Below are 21,728 nucleotides of genomic sequence, written 5' to 3' on the forward strand. Positions count from 1 at the left end.
ATGCATTGAAACAACTTATATACAATACTTGGGGTAGTGGAGATACAGAACTTGCAACTTCACCTATATTGCACAATGTATTATTAGGCCTCGGTCCCAAACATATCATATCTCTGTTGTATAGTACTCTCCTCAGGAGCCTCGACACAAACCAAGAGGGAGCACGAGCGAGATGGGATGGAGTCCTCCCTGTACCGCTGTCGCAGTCCGCATGCACTGCAGCGCTTCGATTGACAGAGGAGGTGTCACGTAACTCAAGATTCCGCTTTAGACAATGTAATTATTTACACCAAACTAACTTATCTCCCCACCAGCTCCACTGCATGTTCGCACACACCAATCATGAATGCCCATGTTGTGGACAACAGGATGCCACTTTTTACCACATGACATGGAGTTGCCCACCTGTGCAGTGGTCCTGGCACAAAATTACCTCCCTGACGGAGGACCTGGTTTGTCATTATTTACTCCCTACACCTGCCTGCTTGGCGTACGCACCAGGGTGAAGAGAGACAAACAGTTACACCGATGTATAGATTTGGCATTTGTACTATTCAAACGCCTTATAACAATGCAATGGAAGGCGCTGAATACTCCTGACACACGCCAAAGGCTGGGCGATTTATTGCAGTGGGCTTGGGCAGAAGCACATGCACTTCACTCTCTCAGTGACAGGGGTGTGATGATCATAGGACTGGGGCTCTGGGATAATTTTATATTTAGAATAGAAGCCAAAAATTATATTTATCCCCGCTGAGCTAGACACAGCGGACCATCACTTTTTAAGTGTATTACCAAGCATAACTAGTGCAGTTGAATAAGTAAGATGGGTAAAAACTTGCAATTCTTAAGACTTGGGGCGGCATTCTGGGTACTACAGGCTCACAGAGAAGTAAGATACCTTATGTCGGGAGGTGAGCATAGCCTCCACACAGTGTTTTTAGGGAAGACCTAAGGCTTACTATCTGGACATATAAGTATAAACTGCTGTGCTGAGCGCCAACAGCATCCTCACAAGACAAGATGCAGATTATTAGATACTTCTCACATACATTAGCCATTCAAACTTACATGTCTGCTGTGTGCGATCTATTGTTGTGCAATGTGATGTGATGATGGGGTTTGTCTATGCGTAGATGTCTTACACAGTAATCAATTGTCACAGGACTTGGATCTCCCTTCATTGTTTACCCTTCCCTTTCAATACTGTACCTCTATTTTATCAAAGAACACGTGTTTATTGTAGCTCAAGTCAGATGTCGTTTGTACACGTTGTGCTTATAAAGCAATAAAGAGATTTAAAAAAAAAACACACACTAGTACCAGGGGAGTCCAAGGGTGCAAGACTTGCGTGGCTCTCACCAGTTTCCTTCACCCAGAATTCCCTTGAAATAAAAAACTTTGCTTAAAAAACACATTTGCCTTGCATTTCAGTGAGGTGAAGTCCTGGAATCTGCAGGCAGCCACAAATTTCCTACCATCCAGCATTCTCCTAAGTCTCCAGAGAAAAAGTTTGCCTCACTTGTATGAGTGGGCAAGTGACCACGACAGGGAAGGGCCCAAAATGTATTGTGGAAAAATCAAAGTTATCTACCACAAACCATTCTGGTTTTGTAAGACGGTTACTTGTGTATTTGGTCTTGGGCTCTGCGGCCATATAGGGAAATCTACCAAACCCAGACATTTCTGAAAACTAGACAGGTGGGGCAGTCCACAGAAGTGTGGCGTGTTTGGATTCCACAAAGTTTTCTTACGGAGAATACCCTGCAAAGGTTAAATGTTGATTAAAAACACTATTTTTCTTTGTTTTTTTGTTAAACTACAGGACTGTCCAGGGATCCATAAATTTCGCACCACCCAGTGTTTCCCCACTTGTCCTGATAAAGACACAACCCCACTTGTGTGCCTGTGTCGGGAATGGATCACTCCAGGGTCAACAGTAGCCCTCATGCAAGGACTGCCATTGACTCTTGTGTGATCCATTCCTGTCGTGGGCACTAGCCTAGCCACACAAGTGAGGTACCATTTTTATCAGGAGACTTGGAAGAATGCTGGGTGGAAGGAAGTTTGTGGTTCCCCTCGGATCCCTGAACTTTGCTGCACCAAAATGTGAGGAAAAAGTGTTTTTAGCGAAATTTTCAGGTTCGCAAAGGATTCTGGGAGACAGAACCCAGTGAGAGCCCCACAAGTCATCCCCATCCCAGATTCCCCTAGGTGTCTAGTTTTCAAAAATGCACAGGTTTGGCAGGTTTCTCTAGGTGCCAGCTGAGCTAGAGGCCAAAATCCACAGCTAGGCACTTTGCAAAAAAACACATCGGTTTTCATTGGAAAAATGTGATGTGTCCACGTTGTGGTTTGGGGCATTTCCTGTCGTGGGCACTAGGCCTCCCCAAACAAGTGAGGCACCATTTTTTTCGGGAGACTTCGGAGAATGCTGGGTGGAAGGACGTTTGTGGCTCCCCTCAGATTTCAGAACTTTGCAGCACCGAAATGTGAGGGAAAAGTGTTTTTTAGCCACATTTTTAGGTTTGTAAAGGATTCTGGTAGACAGAACCCAGTGACAGCCCCACAAGTCACCCAATCCTAGATTTCCCTAGGTGTCTAGTTTTCAAAAATGCACAGGTTTGGTAGGTTTCCCTAGGTGCCGGCTGAGCTAGAGGTCAAAATCCACAGCTAGTCACTTTCCAAACAACACATACATTTTCATAAGTAAAATGTGTTGCGTCCTTGTTGTGTTTTGGGGCATTTCCTGTTGCGGGCACTAGGCCTACCCACACAAGTGAGGTACCATTTGTATCGGGAGACTTGGGAGAATGATGGGTGGAAGGAAGTTTGTGGTTCCCCAAGGATCCCTGAACTTTGCAGCCACCAAAATGTGAGGGAAACGTGTTTTTAGCCACATTTTTAGGTTTGTAAAGGATTCTGGTAGACAGAACCCAGTGACAGCCCCACAAGTCACCCCATCCTAGATTCCCCTACGTGTCTAGTTCTCACAAATGCACAGGTTTGGTAGGTTTCCCTAGGTGCCGGCTGACCCTGAGGCGAAAATCCACAGCTAGGCACTTTGCAAAAAACACATCCGTTTTCAGTGGAAAAATGTGATGTGTCCACGTTGTGTTTTGGGGCATTTCCTGCTGCGGGCACTAGGACTACCCACACAAGTGAGGTACCATTTTTATTGGGAGACTTGAGGGAATGCTGGGTGAAAGGAAGTTTGTGGCTTCCCTCAGATCCCAGAACTTTGCAGCACCGAAATGTGAGGAAAAAGTGTTTGTTTAGCCAAATTTTCAGGTTTGCAAAGGACTCTCGGAGACAGAACCCAGTGAGAGCCCCATAAGACACCCCATCTTGGATTCCCCTAGGTGTCTTGTTTTAAAAGATGCACAGGTTTGGTAAGTTTCCCAAGATGCAGGCTGAGATAGAGGCCAAAATCCACAGCTAGTCACTTTGCAAAAAACACATCCGTTTTCATTGGAATAATGTGATGTGTCCACGTTGTGTTTTGGGGCATTTCCTATCATGGTCACTAGGCCTGTCCACACAAGTGAGGTACCATTTTTATCGGGAGACCTGGGGAACACAGAATAGAAGAACAAGTGTTATTGCCAATTGTCTTTCTCTACATTTTTGCCTTCCAAATGTAAGACGGTGTGTAAGAAAGAAGTCATTTTGAGAAATGCTCTGTAATTCACATGCTAGTATGGGGTCTCCTGAATTCAGAGATGTGCAAATAACCACCATTTCTAAACTCCTTATGTTGTGCCCATTTCAAAAATATGTAGGTTTTCTTGATACCTATTTTTCACTCTTTATATTTTACCAAATGAATTGCTGTTTACCCGGTATACAATGAAACCCACTGCAAGGTGCAGCTCATTTATTGGCTCTGAGTAGCTTGGGTTCTTGATGAACCTACAAAACCTATATATCCCCGCAACCAGGCAGGTCCAGCAAACACAACAGTATATTGCTTTGAAAAATCTATCATAGCTGGAAAAAGTTACAGAAGAAAACATAGTAAGAAAGGGCTGTTTGTCTCAATTCATTTTCAATATGTTTTTATTTCAACTGTTACTTTCTGTGGGAAAATCTTGAAGGATATACACAAATGACCCCTTGCTTAATTCAGAAATTTGTCTACTTTTCGGAAATGTTCGGAAAAGCTGGGAAGATGGTGACTTTAGCACCGCAAACCCTTTGTTGATGCCCTTTTCAGGGGAAAAACAGGCGCTTGCTTCTGCAGCACATTTTTCCCATTCCCCCCCCCCCCAAAAAAAATGTTAGCTGTCGTTTGGCAAATTTCTTGGTCTCCTCCAAGGGAACCCACAAACTCTGGGTACTTTACAATTCCCAGAATGTTGAGGAAAACAGGACAAAGTTATGGGGGGTGCATAAGCGCGAACTCCCCCAAATAGCCAAAAAAGGACTCAGCACTGGGGGGTAGGTGGGAGGGGAGAAAGGCCCAGCAGCTAAGGGGTTAGTAGTGGATTGCACTTTCACAGATTTACTTCCCTAATTCTTTTGTTAGCCCTATGTCTATACGCATATTTCTACTTCACATGTATGCGCATTGTAATGTTTTCATTGAGTTACTGAGTTGGCATCCACTGAGAAGGTGTTCCAAACTGCTTGGTCCTGGAAGGATCCGTGCTAACGATTTATTTGAGCTTTATTAACATATTTATGAAGGAATAATTGCATTGTGCACCCTGCTCTAGTTACTTATGAATAACCACACCACCTCTGTGGCACAGTGTCATCCCTGGTCCCATGCCAAGGGAGTGGCAGAGAGCTCTGTGTTACAGAATGGTGTTAGCGCGTCTGACCTTAATAAGTAAGCTTACAAGGGGACAGGAATAGGTTGATGAACCTTTTGACTCGCAATTAAGATGTTCCCACCATAACTCCAGTACATGCAGATCAATAATCAACCATCAACACCAATAATCAATGATAATCAATAACATTAGTAATCAATGGAGTCAGTAAATGTCACACACCATGACCTTTTAGTCATGAATAACCACACCTGTTAGTAAAAGTTAGAATATTTATTTCCCTATATTAACAATGCTAATGTCACGTAAGATAGCCTCAAATTCAAATGATACACATACAGAAACAACACTGGCTGTCCAAACCTACGAAAGAAACACAATCTAATCAAAGCTTGAACTACTACATATTCTAAGGTTACAGTGCAAATCAATAACAAGAATAATTGCACAAACGATATCACATACATTTAGATTCAGCAAAGAAATATAAAAGTGCGGTTGGTACCTAGAAAGAAAATGCAAATAGACATAACAAAACACATGGGTAAAAGAATACCTCTCCTCAATTGGATCGGCAAGCTAAGATAGTCTTCGTCATCAGGACATCAGTTCGGTCAGCAAGGCATCAGGATTCAGCATCAAAGTTCAGAAAACGCAAAGTTTTTAAGCAATTCCAAAGAATAGAGGTAAACCCTCAAGAAGAATAGAGAGAATGGCTTCTCTTCTCTTGGTGCAGTCCAGCTAAGTTAGATTCCCTACAACTATTTCCCAAGTCCCTATTGGTAAAGGGATCACATGTTCACACTTTATCCAATAAAACAAAAACTTCAAATCTGTGAACTCTACCACTACTCCGTTCACATGTCGCTGATTGGCTTCTCCTGTAAAGTCCTCATCATCCGGCTCGTCAGGTAACAATAGTGTTGCAGCTTATACTCCAGTCAGTGTCTGCATTGTTCTTTTCCTGAGAAAGTCAGTCTTACACATATTGCACTCATAATGTTACATTTAGCAAGAACAGCGTCTTCTAGCAATCAGTTCTCATGAGAAAGACTTTTAGCTACGACCCCGTTTGGTCAGCACAGTGGAAAATTACAATTTAATTCTCTAAGACAGCCATTTTAATAAACGTTTAAGAAATACAGCTTGACATGAGGCCGTGCAACTAGGCCAAGACCTCTGCTAAGTTAAGGCTTACAATTAATAAAACTAATACATAATGCATAACCCTTAATATGATGTATTACTACATTAATTAAATATAAGCTCAACATTTCATTTTAATAAGCCATTAATAAGTATACTTCGTGAAAATTGACGGCCACTCATCATGATAACATTTTCAATGCATGCATTATTTTTCTAGGTTATTACATTTTCTTCACAAATCCATTACTCAGAATACATGAATACTCATTAAAATTTTCCATTAAAACTCCTGCACTAGCAATCCCGCCTCTGATAATTAAATGTGTCATCACACTAAACTATCACTCACAAATTTTTGCATCAGCTAAAATTCTGTCATTTCAGTCTCTTCATACTTTGGCTCCCTTTTCGAATTTTCTCTAAACAATTTTTCCCTTTTCTTTTCCTCCCTCCTCTGATCATTTTTTTACTTTTTCAATTTAATCCTTTTACACAGTTGACATATTCCCCATATTCCAATTAGGCAAACCACAATAAACGATATCCCCTGTATAATTTTCAATAGAATCCCATGCCAAATGTTGCTGAGCCAATTTCCCACTGAAGCAAAACCTTTACCAACTTTCTCCCAAACACTTTGTTTTCTTAGTTCCTTTAAATCAGCACTTTTATTAGTCAGATTAGTAAGTAGGCCTTTCATTTATTTACTATTATCAAGAATGAACGAACAACAATGTCTAGAATTCATCATCCTACAAACTCCGCCATCCTTCGCTAAAAGAATATCTAAAGCAAGGCGATTTTGAAGTGTCATAGCTCTTTCAGCAGCTAATTCAGTATCTATCAGGAGTATGGCTCCTGAAAAGTTTGTCAGCATGTTATCCACAATAGTAGACAACTTTCGAATCTTTATCAAATTCAGAACAACTCCCACTGAAGGAATCATTGCTCCAAATATATCTCCCACTATACCAGAAGGAGATGCCCTCCTCTGTCTCATATGATGTAATTCAGTCACTTTCGATATTTCTTTAAATCATCCGTTTGAAAAATTATTGGGAAAACTATTCCCATATAGCATGTCCCATACCATCCTCTTGGAAGTCGGTAATAAGCATTAGGACCACAGATGTAATATATCCCAGGAATTGCCAGGTCCTGTCGATTCAACATAAATGTCCACTTACTCTGAAATTAAAACACATGTCTACATTCACTTGTTCCCACAAATAAAGTGTCAGTGCACGATTTAGGCCTATATATACAACGTTTCCTTACATGTTGCGCATCTAGAGCTAATTTTACTTGTGTTTTATTTGTACTATAAGCATAATCATTCTTGTAAGTCCTTTTCTGTAAGCCTTTTTTTAAATTTTCCTTCAATGTCTTTCTCCTTTCATCTGTGTGATCTAAAAAGCTCTTTTCTAAAGGTGTAAGCAAGCATGTCAGATTGTTGCGGTGGGCATAAGCCGTGCCAAATGTCAAAGTAGGTTCAAAGAAACCTCCAACTAATACTATGTCATTGTCCTTAGCTACCCTACTAAAATAACTAATAATAGGGACAAATGAAAACACAACATCATAATTGGAGAATCAAACACAACATCATAATTGGAGAATCTTGGAGAATCTGGTGAATCTTGTTAGTAGCAGACTACAACTTATCCCATAAGTTAGTGGCAGACTATGATAGGTAACTCCTTCTTCAACTGATGAAGGAATCTGCGTACACACATAACAATTCCTCGCATCCATTGTTTCAACACACTCACTCAGCAAGCGATAGAAGACATTAGAAGAAAGTTCTCCTTGCGCATTAGTATCCTCATGCAAATATTTCTAAACTTCTCTATTGCCGTTAGTGCAGTAGTTGTCTCGAAAGCAGAAGTATGGTTGGCTTTGCTCACATCAAGAACAGACACACCCACAATCAATACCACAAACAATATCCCACATACAATCGCCAAACCAATATTCATACATTTACAGCACTTATCCTTCGTACCCTGCTGGCTAATGTTACTCATGACCTGTAAAGAATCAGAAAGCAGAAGAAAAATGTAGAAAAGCAGCAAATCAAAAACAAAACCTTCTTTTTTCAGCAGTTATTTACATCTTTCAGTCTCACTTCCAGGATCCCTTGTCAAAATCGGTCAGCAGCTTGTCAGAATCAGGTTTCAAAAGTCAAATCAGGTTATCAAAGTCTTTTCTAGTTACTTTTCAACAGTCCCTTGGATCCAGTTCGGAACTCCAGTGCACTTCACAGCTGTGGTAGTTGTCAGAACTACCTGGAAAGGTCCTTTCCAACGAGGCTCCGAACACATTTTCCTCATGTATTTCCAGACCACAACCCAGTCACCGGCCCTCAGATTGTGCCCTGGATCATGGATTGGTAGCAGTGTGGTGTCTTCCACCTGCTGAGAGAAAGAGCGAACCACATCAGCCAGACATTTGCGATAGTCCCACACCATATCATCTGTAATGTTGACAAGTGCATTTGCAGGCACCACTGGCAACCTCATGTCTCGGCCCATAAGGATCTCATGTGGCGACAATCCTGTCTTCCTGTCAGGTGTGTTTCTCATTGTCATCAGAACTAAAGGCAATGCGTCGGGCCATTTCAAATTCGTGGATGTACAAATCCTTGCAACTCTTGAATTCAAGGTATCATTCATTTGCGCCACTGGTCCTGATGCTTCAGGGCGATAACTAATATGTAACTTCTGCTCAATATTCAATGCTGCACACAGTAATTTAATTACTTAATTGTTGAAGTGACTTTCCCTATCTGATTCTAAGGAGACTGGAAACCCGAAACATGGTATCACTTCCCTAAGCAGTAGTTTCGCTACTGTGAGGCTGTCATTTCTCCGTGTAGGGTAAACTTCAATCCAGTGACTAAAGATGAACACAATCACCAACACATATCTAAAACCTCCACACACAGCCATTTCAATAAAATCCATCTGCATTCTGTTGAGTGGACCTCCTGCTCTTCTAATGTGGCTCAAATTAACCACTGTCCCTTTCCCCCCGTTCTTTTGTTTACAAATGACACAACAATGGCAAACTGCTTCAGCAACCTGTCTAATCCTTGGGGTGAACCAATCGTGCTTGAACAACCGAATCATGGCATCCCTCCCAACATGTGCTTGACCATGATAATACCTAGCCATTTGAGATGACAGACTGTTAGGCAAAACCAATTGACCCTCTTCTGAAACCCTCAATTCATCTTGTTGCTGCACACATTTCATTTTACTCCATGAACAATCTTCCCCCCTGTCAGCATTATTCTTCTGCAACATTTTCAATTCCTCCAAGGTGTCAATCACTTTCAGTGCAAAACTTGGACATGTTTCGTCTTCTTCAGGTAACAGTTCCCACTTACCTTTGAACGATATACATTTCAATGCACAAAACCTTGCGACTTGATCCGCATATCCATTTCGTAATGACACAAAGTCCTGTGACTTCACATGTGCACTGCATTTCACCACAGCAATCTTTTCAGGCATTTAACAGTTATTTAATCCTCTCACCATTTCTCACTGGTGAACCAGAAGAGGTCATGAAACTCCTGTGTGACCACAGGTGGCCAAAATCATGGACTATTCCAAATCCATACTGGCTATCCGTATAAATTGTAACTTTCAGCTGAGCAGAAACATGGCATGCTCTTGTAAGGGCTACCAGTTCCGCTACTTGGGCAGAATACACTCCTCAAAGCCAAAAAGCTTCCAGAATACCAGTAATTGTGCACACAGCATATACTGCTCTCAGTTTCCCTGTATTGTCTCTTAGACAACAACCATCAACAATTATAATTTTGTCATTCTCTTCCAATCGAGTATCTCTAATGTCAGGCCTTGATTTTGTGCACAAGTCAGTTACTTCAAGACAATCATGCTCAATGTCCTCCAGTTTTTCAATTTCAACATTCTCATTAGGAACTAAGGTTGTCGGGTTCAGCACTGTACATCTTTTCAACTACACATTTGGTGACCCTAGAATACTCGTTACATATCTGGTCAACCTTGCATCAGTCAAATATTGGGTTTTCAACTTTGTAAGATCTCAATAGAGTGAGGGACCATTATAGTCAAAGGATGTCCCATCACAATGCCCTCACACTGTGTAAGGCTCTGTCCAACCGCTGCAACTGCACGCAAACAACCTGGTAAGGCTGCTGCAACTGGGTCCAAAGTAGAAAAGTAGAAAAATATGTTATTGGGCAGTTTACACCTCCATGGACCTGTGTCAAGACAGACAAAGAACATGCATCACGCTTATGACAAAACAATCTGAAAGGTCTTGTTTAGTCAGGCATAACGAAAGCTGGAGCCTTGCACAGACACTCTCAATTCAGTGAACGCTTTGGTCTAACACTATGGGATCAGTAACTTCCTTGTGAGTCAGCTTCTGCAATGGTCTCGAAATGATTCAAAAATTGGGAATCCATTTGCAACAATAACCTACCATCTCTAGAAACATCCTGACATCTCTCAGTGTGGTCGGGGATTCATCTGCAAAATGGTTGTAACCGTTCCTCTGGATATCTTTCTTGATCTTTTCTGAGTCTAGTGACCTAAGTATCTCACTGCTTTCTGACGGTATTGCAATTTAAGCAGGGACACTTTATGACCATTCTTTCCCAAATGGTTCAGTAAAGCAATCGTGTCATACTTGCACTCATCCCTTGTTTTAAACACAATGAGCAAATCATCAATGTACTGTACCAAGGTCGATTGGAAAGGCAATTCCGACGACTTCAAATTAATTTTCAAGATCTGATTGAATATGGAAGGTGACTCTGAGAACCCTTGAGGAATTCTGCGCCAACAATAAACTCAGTACAAAAATTTGAAGCAAAAGAGAAATTAGATGTCCTCATGAAGAGGCACAGAAAAGAAGGCTTGCAACAAATCAATGACAGTGAACCATTCAGCATCACATGGAATCTGAAACATTATCACAGCTGGATTTGGCACCACTGGGCAACATTTGATCACAATGTCATTTATTTTTCTCAAATCCTGTGCAATTCGAACTTTCCCACAGGGCTTTTGCAAACCCATTATCGGTGAATACTATGGGCTACTCAACTCGTCCTTCAGAACCCCTTGTTTCATAAAGTCTGCAATTATTTGGGCGACCTTCATAAGGACATCTTGTGGCATGTGGTACTGGGGAATCTGAGGAAAAACTGAATTCAGCTTTACAATAACTTTAACTGGCTCAACTCCCCTTATCAGACCTATCTCTTTTCCTGTCAAATCCCACACCTTCTCATTAACCATTCCATGTAAATCAGAATGAAGCTCCTTTACCGTGAACATTGTGAAAAATTCAATCAGAGGATATTCCTCATTTGTAGTCTCACACTATATCTCTGGGGCTTGGCCATCTCCATCATCGCAATTCGTCTGAATTTCAATTCCATCATTTGAACAAGTAATCGAGCATTTGGTTTAACACAGCAGGTCTCTTCCCAGTAGGGATACTGGACTTGAATCATAGACTACGAATTTGTGCAATCCCTGAAAGTTGCCAATTTTAACCTGAACTGGTTCTGTAATCGGGTTGGTCAAATACTGATTTGCTACCCCCACAATCTGAACTGTTTTCCCTGAAAGGGGCAAGTTTGGGACTTCTGCACTCCTCACTGTAGAGCGTGTAGCTCCTGTCTAGGTACCATGGGAACCTGCTGCTGCACTGGCTGCAACTGTGTTGTTTGTACACATGGCATTTGCACCTGCTGCATTGGTTAAATATTCTGCATTTGATTCACATTATTTTGGAAATTTAGATTAGGACCTCTCATCCTCGGTCCTCTCATATTCTGAAACAAGTTGATGTCATTACTTTGCTGAACAACACCTTCCTGCACCAACATCGGACACTCCCTTTTCCAATGTTCAATGGCTCCGCAAACATGACAAGGCAACAATTTCTTCATTCCCTGCACATCATTCTGAACCAAGACAGCACCCATATCTGCACCGCGATTCACATTACCTCTCCGACCTCGACCTCTCATCTGGGGCTGAAATATCATGTTTCCCTGCTGCTGCTGTGGTAGCTATTGTGGGAAACGTCCCTGCAGGCCTGTCTTGAGCAGCTTTAATCTGCATCACCATCACCTTCTCTTTCAGCTTTCTCTGCTACAACTCAGTTTTATCACTATAGTATTTTGCATACTTCAACACCTCATCAATCGGCTTTGCTTGCCAGCAAATCAAATGACTCTTAATCATCTGGCTAATTTCAGGGCTCAGTCCTTCCACAAATCTGAACACAAAATGAATCATGTCCTTAGCCACAATTTTCTCTGTACCACTGTAATGGTTGAACGCCTGTAAGAATCTCTCATAATACACATGTATCGACTCCTTTGCTTCCTGAGCTGTCCTGTCAATTCTCTGCCAATCAATATTCTTGGGCAAAATTGTTGTTTTCAAAAATTCAATCACCTTATAGTAGAATTTCATTACCTCGGGAGACGGTGCACCCATATTTTAACTCTCTCCGGTTCGCCTGTTGGCCAATCTATACTCCTTATACACTCTATCTGCAGATCAGCTGGGACCACCATCTCTAGTAATGTGTTCAAGTCCTCCCAAAGGCACTTTGCAAGTTTCACAAACTTGTCTGTCTCTGGTACCACTCCACTGGCTTCTCTCTCAACTTTGGATAATCATTGGTAAATGACAGAATGTCACTCCTGCTCTAAGGAACTTGAATAAAATTTCCTCCTAGAGCCTCTCCCATTGGTAAAATCTTCACTGGATCTTGACCTTGCTGCACATTTGCAGTCAGCTTCACAGAATCCCTTTTTCTTTTGTCCCTTTTCTTTACCCATCTGCATTCCCATTTGTCTAATGCTCCCCAGGTCTGGGCACTTTGAAGTAATTCCTTAAGGTGTGCCTTCATTCCGGCAGATCTCATGTGTTCAAAATCTTTAGTTTCCAAATCTAATCTATAACTCCTCTTCAAATGCTTTGTTTTCTCTGTTTCTATGCCGTACTTCTCTGCCAGGTCTGCTAGCTTCTGATGCACAATGCCCACTTTCCATGTAATCTTCAGGCACAAATATCTCAACTCTGCATCTGTGTAGGATTCTAACCTGTTCACACCCATAGTTCCCTCAATGAGTTCACCCACTTCCATGCTTAGCCTAGCGTAATTCAAATACTCCTCTCCCCTAGGAGCACTCTGCGGGGTATTCAGCTTGTCTAACCATTCAGTCAACTGCTTAGCTGTTAACCCTCGCAGCGAAATGTTGCTGGCCTGGACCTGTAGCACCTGCTGTGCAACTGCATTCCGGGTCTGCGGTGTCAACAATTTCAAGCTGTGGCTAATGTTTGATCCTACCATAGCAACCGGAAGTGCTCCAAATGGACTAAGGTCCAGCAATGATCTCAATCCGTCAAAAGTCTGTCCCACAGGAGAAATTACTCTAGTATTTTCGTTATGTCCTACCCCCATTGCATTCTGTGCCCTGATACCCTGTTCACATACACCAGGTTTCTTCTGTGCGAATAAGGGTACGGCTGGACCAACAGTAATAGGTAGAGATATAGCATCTGGGGTTGGTCTGGTACTGGGGAGTAGCTCCCATGTTCTGATTAATCATTGAAGACATATCTGACTGTGTCCCTGTTCCCGGAGTGAATCTTGGCATGACTTGTGGCTGCACTTGGAGTAGTAAAAGTGTAGTTGGTTCTGTCTGAACCAACATCGGTCTCGGGAAAACCTGTTCCGTAGGCACCATTAAGTTTGTAGTCGTTTTCATAATGGGCACATCAGGGTAAATTCTCTGAGCCTGTGGTGGTTGCACCTGATTTTGTACTACAGGAGTAGTAGGCGCGTTAAGACTACCCTGCATCGTATTCTGTGTCAGGCTTGCATTAACCTGCATCGGACTCACTGTCTCATTAACCTGTGTTGGAGCTGAAGGATAAGCACTGGTGCTCGGGTCACTCTCATGTGCTGCATATGGTGGTGGATGATTTCTCAATAACTGTAAAACAAATTCATCATCATCTGATTCTTCCTCCACTGTTGAAGACTTTCTAGCCTCCCTACTTTCGCACTGGCCTTTGTTAGTCTTTCTAGTATCTTTCTTTCCTTCCTGTTCATTGTCCTGCAAAATCGCATATTAATTCCGTGCAAAGTCTCCATCCTCCAAACTTTCTGAGCACTATCCCACCTAGCCTCTGTCAATGTCTTTTCTGCCTTTCTCATTCTCCTCTCGAATTTCTGTTGCTGCTGCTGTCTGGCTACTAGCTCCCAGATTGATAATGCCTCGAACTGTGCTGGTCTCAGAAGGGGCTTCGATTCATATAGCACCATCCTTAAATGCTCTGAAACCCTCAAATTGAACGACCCATTTATAGGAAATGCTAAGTTCCCATCTTTCTCTGTCACTTTGCACCATTGCTTTCGCCAAAGACATGGCGCAACCCCCTTCTCTACCATTACAATGTACGCTGGTGCACCTTCTGCCTCTACTCGCTGTAATGTACGTATCTCCCCTTAAAGCACTCTTTAAAGCTTTAAAAAATGTCATCTTTTCGACCTTTTTGTTATTTGAAATCAAATCAGGAAGTGACTTTTAATCCCAGAATTCTCTTCACCCACTTTCTCAACCAATTACCTTTCACGGACAGCTGCCAACCCGTGCGCGACCCTTCTCACTAACCAACCTATCAAAGCGCGGTTCCAGTGATGTCACACTCACACATACTGCGGCTGACAAAGTCTTGCGGCTTTTCCTCCCAACTTCAATTCACACAAAACTAATGCAAAAATTGCAAGCACTAAACCCAAAATCAAAAAACAATTCTGCTGGTTTACTACAGGAAAGGTAACACAATCTCTTCAGAAACTTTACGAATTTTTCACTGATGGCTCTCGATCTAACAGCTGTTCCTTCTTTCTCAGTTTCCCTGACTCGCAAGTCAAATTTGACCCACAAATTTTACTCTCAACTGATCAGTGGGTCTGTCCTGGTGCACATAGGACTCGCCAGACCTCAGTCGAAACTTCTTTCACTCACACTCTGACTTGTTGACCACGTCCGATCGACCTATTAAACCAGACAAATTACAACATAAAACCAGCTGTCTCATACACTTTTCAATATACTCCGTAGTCTTAGACCACGCAGGGTCCGTACATCAACAACCACATGGACAATTTTTGCGCACAAAGCGCCCCACACATGTGAAGTTCGATGACTTCCCTACTCTTACACTGCGGAGTACGCCCACTCCTTCTACAACCTCATTTTGAGTATGCAAACTCCCTAAACCCTCACAAACATCACAATTTACCTGCGATTTGCATGAGCTGTGTAAGCGCAAACCTACTTCATTCAAACTATCACTAGAATGCCGAGAACATGCTCAAACAACCATTGGCAGGCTCCAAGATTCTGGGAAAATCATTTCTGGACTTAAGGGAACATTTTCTCTCCAATTAACTTCATTGAAAGATAAAATCCAAATCTCAGTAATAATGAACTCTCAAAAGACCACATCATCAAGCTACTACCATCTCCGTTGATCTTTATGTCTTTCTGCTACCACCTCTGTGAACATTATTCCTATTACTATCTCTGTTAATAATACATGTTATTCCATACAGGACGTCTATGATGGGCTCTTAAGGAGACAAACCATCCGTCTCTGCTACCAACTCTGTTAGCGCGCCTGACCTTAATAAGTAAACTTACAAGGGGACGCAAATAGGTCAATCAACTGTTTGACTCGCAATTAAGATGTTCCCACCATAACTCCAGTACATGCAGATCAATAATCAATAATCAACCATCAACACCAATAATCAATGATAATCAATAACATTAGTAATCAATGGAGTCAGTACTTGTCACACACCATGACCTTTCAGTCATGAATAACCACACCTTTTAGTAAAAGTTAGAATATTTATTTCCCTATATTACCAATGCTAATGTCACGTAAGATAGCCTCAAAATCAAATGATACACATACAGAAACAACACTGGCTGTCCAAACCTACGAAAGAAACACAATCTAATCAAAGCTTGAACTACTACATATTCTAAGGTTACAGTGCAAATCAATAACAAGAATAATTGTGCAAACGATATCACATACATTTTGATTCAGCAAAGAAATACATCAATGTTATTCCGTACAGCAAATTCTCATTAGTAAGGATTCCTAATACCAGATTAGCATCAGCATGTTGGGCTTCATGCAAAACAATTTAGCAAACACAAATTTTGAAAACGTCTAGCTATGGCTCTATCAAAACAGTGCGGTTGGTACCTAGAAAAAAAAACAAATAGACATAACAAAACACAGGGGTAAATGAATACCTCTCCTCAATTGGATCAGCAAGCTAAGATAGTCTTCGTCATCAGGACATCAGTTCGGTCAGCAAGGCATCAGGATTCAGCATCAAAGTTCAGAAAACGCAAAGTCTTTAAGCAATTCGAAAGAATAGAGGTAAACCCTCAAAAAGAATAGATAGAATGGCTTCTCTTCTCTTGGTGCAGTCCCGCGAAGTTAGATTCCCTAAAACTATTTCCCAAGGCCCTATTGGTCAAGGGATCACATTTTCACACTTTATCCAATAAAACGAAATCTTAAAATCTATGAATTCTGCCACTGCCGTTCACATGTCGCTGATTGGCTTCTCCTGTAATGTCCTCATCATCTGGCTCGTCAGGTAACAGTATTGTTGCGGCTTATACTCCAGTCAGTTTCTCCACTGTTCTTCTCCTGAGAAAGTCAGTCTTACACTTATTACACTCATAATGTTACATTTAGCAAGAACAGTGTGTTCTAGCAATCGGTTCTCATGAGAAAGACTTTTAGCTACAAGCCCATTTGGTCAGCACAGTGGAAAATCACAATTTAATTCTCTAAGACAGCCATTTTATTAAACGTTTAAGAAATACAGCTTGATATGAGTCCGTGCAACTAGGGCAAGACCTCCGCTAAAGTCAGGCTTACAATTAATAAAGCTAATACATAATGCATAATCCTTAATATGATATTACTACATATAGCAAACATAAGCTCAACATGTCATATTAATAAGCCATTAATAAGTATACTTTGTGTACACTGGCAGCCACTCATTATGATCACATTTTCGAAGCATGCATTATTTATGTAGGTTATTACATTTTCTACACAAATCCATTACTCAGAATACATGAAAACTCTTTAAAATGTTCTATTAAAACTCCTTCGCTAGCAATGGTCCCTGCCACTGTTTATTGCAGCTTGTCAGTTTCTTTACAAGTCAACTATTTTAAGGCTGCAGATTTAGGACCTGATTACGGGTCTGGCAGTCAACAGCCCGCCAGACTTACAGTGGCAGTCCTGACCACCACCAGTTTTGCGGTCCGACCACCAAATTAAAAGTTTGGCAGTCAGACTCCCCAAACCACCGCTGTCTCTGCCGGGAACAATGTTCCCGATGGGCTGCCGGCAGTCTAGGGTGGAATCAGCCAGGGCATCGCTGAACTCAGTGCCACCCTGCTGATTCCAACCTGGTTCGCTGCCAGGATTTTCATGGTGGTTCTACCACCATGAAAAGGTTGGCGGAGAACAGGTGCAAGGGGCCACAGGGGGGGCCCTGCATTGCTCATGCACCTGGCATGGTCAGTGCAGGGGTCCCCCTTGTGAGGGTGCAAGTGCATTGTCAGGAAGTAGCATTGCATTGGTTTCCACCCATCAGCCCAGCAGGAAAGTTGTAATTGGCCCGGCGAGGAGGTAGCCAGTACGGTGGCAACTTCCCTGTCGGAAGTAGAGTGGTTGCACACTAATTACCACAGATTCCTTTCTTCAAATGACAAAAAAATGTGCATTAGAACATGTACATTTATTTTTCCACTTGAAAACTATTATTCCCTGTGCAGAACCCCACTTCTACTACTCCCCAAAAAGTACAGACGCGCTCTTTTAACTTTTCCATACTGGGAAATCACTCCTCCTGCCTTCCTAGCAAGTGCATTTGTGTCTGTTTTCAGAGAGAAAATTATCTACAGGCTGTTTGTCAATATAGGTACACATTAAAAAACATCTTTAAAAAATATATATATATAGCTACACATTTATTAGTGTCACTGTTTCTGTTTGAGTGACACGCCGCCTCTCCACACATCAAAATCTCTCTCCGGGAGATTTTTCACCTCTTAATTAGGATCATCGGTGATCCTACCTCGTGCCTTACAATTCAAGACGACGCCTAAAAAGACGGTAATTTGTATTTCCGCCTTCATACTAAAATACACCAGTATACTTAGTTCAGTTTATATTTACCTGCCTCATCTTCCAGGCTCTAAAGTTGCCAGCATCCAAGCCTTCTTTTCTCTCACTGGCAGTGGTGTCATGTTTGTAACAGACGAGTTCCAAAAACCACAGTCATATAATTGTGGACTCGGCCACACAAGGGCTGGAACCTTCTGCCAAGCATTACTCACTTATCAGGAATGTATATTTAAGTATCACTTTCTTAGACAAAGGCTATAAATAGGAATGCACTGTTCTCTATGTGTTTTCTTTCCAATGTCTTCTGCCTTTTAGATTCAGTCTCATAGACCACATCAATATTTGTGTAGGGCCGCTACTGTATACTTAAACCGTGGAGTGACCTCTGAAGAACATGTGGCCCCAGCTGCCTGGGGAACTGTGGATAAAACTGAGAGATACACACTTACAGGAGCATCTGCCTGAGAAGCACAGCAGCCCCCTTATTTTATTTCCCATCAGAATATTAACAATGTTCCCCAGTCCCTTCATTACAGTCTTGCCAACATCAAGACCTTGGTAGGTTATTGCCGGGAAACATAATTACTGTGTGAAAACCACAAGAATGCAGGCTTCAGTCCTGGACTGAGGATGTTTGATTTGCACTCATTCTTCAACCTGTGTAATTGTTAATGCTAGGCCTTGTAAAATGAATGTCAAACAATTCATCAGCATCACTGTAGATGTGGTTTTGCTGACTCAAGAGTGCACAGGCATGTTCTTCAGCCTTGCAAAGCCTAGCCAGATAGTCTGCCATGGGACTGTTCGTGACTAAGCACCTAGCTTGAGAACTTTGCTAATTACCCCTGAAGGGGGGCATACCCACACCCAGCCAGCTACTGATGCTCCATACTAGCTAGTACCTGTTTCCATGTCTGATCACTTAATTGGGAATTCAATACAAAGAGGGTCATTATGAGTTTGGCGGACGGAAAAGGCCATCCGCCAAACTCCAGCGGTCAGGTTGCCGCCAGTACCGCTGCCTTCCAGAGGGCCCCATTACGAGTTCCCCGCTGGGTCAGAGGACAGAAACAGTGTTTCTGCCCACTGGCCCAGCGAGAAACAGCCTACAACATTGACGTGGCTCCTAATTGAGCCAGCAGCATTTTGCAGTGCATAGGATGCACCAGCACCTGTTGCGCTATTCACTGTCTGCAAAACAGTGACCAGCACAACGGGGCTGGCCATGGGGGCCCTAGCACTGCCTGTGACAGGTGCATGGGCAGTGCAGAGGCCCCCCTGGAGCCTCCTGCACCCCGTCTCCACCAGTTTTTACATGGCGGTGCTGCCCTGGAGGATTAGGACTGCCAGCGCCGCCAGTCCCTCCTGTGGAGGTAAACTGGTGGTGCTGGCAGTCCGACCGTGGTGCAACCACCACAGTCGTAATGTGGCAGTCAGACCACCGCTCTGGCGGCGGTCAGACCGGCACGGCGACCCTGGCAGTCTAAAGATCGCCAGGGTCGTAATGAAAACCAAAGTCTAGTGTGATTTCTAAACAAAATCTTTGGTTTGCTACAGAAACAACGTCTGTCTCATGTGCATACCTGCATTTGCATGCCACACTTAAATTAGGAGTTCCCCCTTCAAAGGATGGCTTACACGAATGGCCATGGTCATAGCTGAAGCAAAAGGGTGGTGCTGATAATTACAGTTACGCTATAGTAGCAGGGCACAATTTACTTGAAATCATGATATTAAAGCAAGATAAATGAGCAGTGGCAAGGTCAATCCCTTAAATGTGCAAACGCATGCAAACAAACCAGCGACAGCTCCTCTGGTATGGCAGAGTAGTGTTGCACCCCCACCAGCAGCAGCAGCTGCAAACCTTTAAAAATAAAACCATAATAAACAATGTTTATTATGGTTTTATTTTTAACCCCTTGGATGTCAAGGACAAGCTGATCTTGGCCACGGTCGCCGTGCGCCGAGGACGAGACCAGCTCGTCCTGCTCCCGGCCCACAGGGGGTGCACTAGTGCTCCCCCCATGGGCCTCCTACCCCCATCCCCTGAGCAGGAATCGCAGGGGAAGCACTTCCCCTGCCACCCCCCCAGTGATGTCTGATGACATCAGCGTGCGCTGACCTCTTCAGAGGTCACCCCCATTGCGCTGGAAGCTCAGCTTCCAGCACGATCAGAAGAGAAATGCTTTCGTTTCTCTTCCGATTGGGGGGTGGGGGAGATCGGAGAGGCCTGAAAGGAAAGTAAAGGCTTTTCCTTTCCTTTCTGTCTCTCTGAGCATTCCTGCAGCACGATCGTAAGGTGCTGCAGGAATGCCCACTAGACACCAGGGAGTTTTTTTCTTTTTAATATAAACAATGAAGGGGAGCGACTCCTTGGGCAAGGATCACTCCCCGGCGAGGCATTTATTTTAAGGCCTTTTCTTCCCCCCTTGGGTGCAGATTGGCCAATTTTAATTAGGCCGATCTGCCTCCAAGGGGGGCAGAAGCCACTAGGCACCAGGGATCATTAAAAAATATATATTTTACAGATAGGGAGCGACCCCTTAGGCAAGGGTCACTCCCCTGGAGGGGCAAATTTATTTTAGGCCATTTCTGCCCCCCTTGGAGGCAGATCAGCCTATTTTTATTAGGCCGGTCTGCCCATAAGGTGGGCAGAAACCACTAGACACCAAGGATTTTTTTATTGCCAATTTCACGCATGGGAAGCGACCTCTTAGGCAGGGGTCGCTCCCCTGGAGGGAAATTTTATTTTAGGCCTTTTCTATCCCCCTGGGGGCGGATCAGCCTATTTGAATTAGGCCGATCTGTCTCCAAGGAGGGCCAAAACCACTAGACAACAGAGATTTTTTTTGGACCAATTTCACGGAAGGGGAGCAACCCCTCAGGGAAGAGTCGCTCCCCCGGGGGGCAATCTTATTTTAGGCCATTTCTGCCCACCTTGGGGGCAGATTGGCCTATTTTTATTAGGTCAATCTGCCCCCTAGGGTGGCAGAAACCACTAAACACCAGGGATTTGTTTTTACTCCAATTTCATGCAAGGGGAGCGACCCCTTAGCCAAAGGTCGCTCCCCTGGGAGGCAATTTGATTTTAGGCCATTTCTGCTCCCCTTGGAGGCAGATTGGCCTACTTTTATTAAGCCAGTCACCACTGGACACCAAGGATATTTTTTACCTTTACTATTTTAAGTAAGGGGAGCAGTCCCTTGGGCAAGGGCCATTCCCCATGAGAGCAAATTATTTTAGGCCATTTCTGCCCCCCTTGGGAGCAGATCGGCCTATTTCTATTAGGCCCATCTGCCCCCAAGAGGTGCCGAAACCACTCAGGCACCAGGGATTGGTGTGTGTGTTTTGTTTGGGGGGGGCAGCCCCTTGGGTAAGGGTCGCTCCCCCATGGGGGCACATCACTGTTGGACATTTCTGCCCCCCTTGGGGAAAGATCAGCCTATTTTTCTGAGGCCCATCTGCCCCCAGGGTGTCAGAAAGCCCACTAGACACAAGAGAAGATGTGTTTTTTTAAAAAGAGGTT

Source organism: Pleurodeles waltl, chromosome 1_2 (genome assembly GCF_031143425.1).
Source record: "Pleurodeles waltl isolate 20211129_DDA chromosome 1_2, aPleWal1.hap1.20221129, whole genome shotgun sequence".
NCBI classification, from domain to species: domain Eukaryota; kingdom Metazoa; phylum Chordata; class Amphibia; order Caudata; family Salamandridae; genus Pleurodeles; species Pleurodeles waltl.